Here is a 2,199-nt window from a genome sequence, read left to right on the forward strand (position 1 = left end):
GGTACCCCCCCCCCCCCTCTTTCTTTTCCTTTTGGAATTTTGTTGGACCTCCCAAGGAAAAGTCAGTTAAGAATGCCAATGATCAAGGTTTCCGTTAGCTTGTTCAAGTCTGCTAACATCAGCAAATATCCTCCCACCCCTAAAGAACAGGGGATTGATTACCCAGGAGTGGTTTGAAAGGTTTCCCCTCTAGTTGGTGATGATTTTGATTCTAGTAAGATGGTGCATACAAACAGCTACAATAAATCTAGTCATATAGACGGTAGACCTATTAAAATGGTTCAGTATTTTCAGAAGTTTCATAGTGAAGAGGGAAACATAAGCTCATCATTCACATTGTAAGCATCAACAAATCTACTAGCCTCTGCTGCTGCCTCACGATCTTCTATACCTGTTATTGCACCTAGTGTGTCTTAATTGTAACTTGTTGTATCAGCAAAGAAATTAGCAACTGAATTGTCATCTCTAAGTAAAACTCCCCACTCTGTGAAACAACTGATTTTACAATCATGACCTCTATCAGGCTGTTGATCATCTCTTTCAGTATTCCAATCTGTTGAAGAAATCCATTCAGATCAATCTGAGGCTTCTCTTGATCATGAACCACTACTTTGTTTCATGACGAGAATTTGACTTTCTTTTTCTCCTCCACATGTGGAATTGTCAAGTGGGGTTGTTTAGTTTAGTTTTGTATTTCATTCTTGGGATCACTGATTGATGAACTTGAAGATGATGATGCTGCCTATGTTCTCTTGAGTTCTTGAATTCTTTGGTGAATTACATGAACATTAGGCTGAACACTTAAGTTTAGCAACCCAGTGCTATTAGGGAATATTGATGAAACAAGTTGTTGCTTGAAGTGAACCATTTGAACTTTTGTGATTTGTTCATGTGGGGTAAATTAAGGTAAGCATCTGGTCCATATAATCTCCTAGCTGTTTCATCATAAGCCATAACAGCTTCTTCTGCTGTAGCAAAAGATCCTAACCAAAGCCTTCTTCTCTTCTTTGGCTTTCTGATTTCGGCTACCCATTTTGCCCCATGTTCTTTGTCAAATGCCTCGGTATTTGCATAACGTGTTCTGAGGACCACCTTTTCCTCACTTGAAAGCCCGTTTGGTACGCTAGACTAGATTATCTGTGTCGTGAAGAGTGATAATTTTGCTCAGTGTTGAATGCGAGGGCTATATGGTAAGGCGCGGGGATATGTATAAGAGAGAATTTGTAGTTTGATTTAAATGTTTTCACGTTTGTTGAAAGTCTTATAAGAGCTCCTGCATATGTGACCGTTTGAGTTTAGTATAGTATACACAGCATATCAAGTCACATTATTCTTATTTCTAATTTCCTTCATTGTTTATTTTCCTACTGTTCTTTATTATGACGTAGTAAATGATGAAAGAACGATCGATCACATCTTTAATAGTAAGTTTTGGGTTCGAGCCTTACTACATACGGTGTTACCATCGTTTAAAGTAAGTGTTTCCAAGAGTGGTTTGACAAAACCAACTTGGGCCAAAACCAAGGGCCTTCATGGCTTTTCTCGATTAATTCGATCCTTTTTCTATAAGTTGCTTTTGACAAATTCAAAACACATCTGAATATGTTTTTTCTAAAAGAAAATATCACGGTTTTTTACCAATATTTCTTGTATACTTTCAAAAATTACCCAAAATAATTTTCCAAAACGAAATATTCCAAACACTAGCGAATTTTGAACTAAAATATATATTCTACTAAAACCAATACCGAGATCTCCTTACAAACTACCAAAAAATATCTTTTTGAACTATTATAGCTAAATTACCAAATCTACAAGTACTAACCAAAATCGGCAAATATTTACCCACTTTCAAGGTAGAATATACTTTCCTCACACTTTACTTTTTAATCGGACCTTAAAAAAAACACATTTTCTTAATTGACAGATGTTTAATAATGCTATCAGCATTTTAATGATGTTTGATCCCACTTATCTGGCAAGAAATTACAAATATATATTTGTTTATTTAAAAATTCATTTATTTTAAGGATAATTTTGAACTACTGCAAAGTTTTTTCATATTTTTAAAATTTCCTGTTCAGTCAAACAATTTCACATAAATTGGAATGCAGTGAATACATTAATTAATTAATTATCGTAAATTTTTTAAAGAAACATTTGTTTAATCGTTTAAAAGGTCCCCCCCCCCCTCCACAA

Source organism: Solanum tuberosum, unplaced genomic scaffold (assembly GCF_000226075.1).
Source record: "Solanum tuberosum cultivar DM 1-3 516 R44 unplaced genomic scaffold, SolTub_3.0 scf00423, whole genome shotgun sequence".
NCBI lineage: Eukaryota > Viridiplantae > Streptophyta > Magnoliopsida > Solanales > Solanaceae > Solanum > Solanum tuberosum.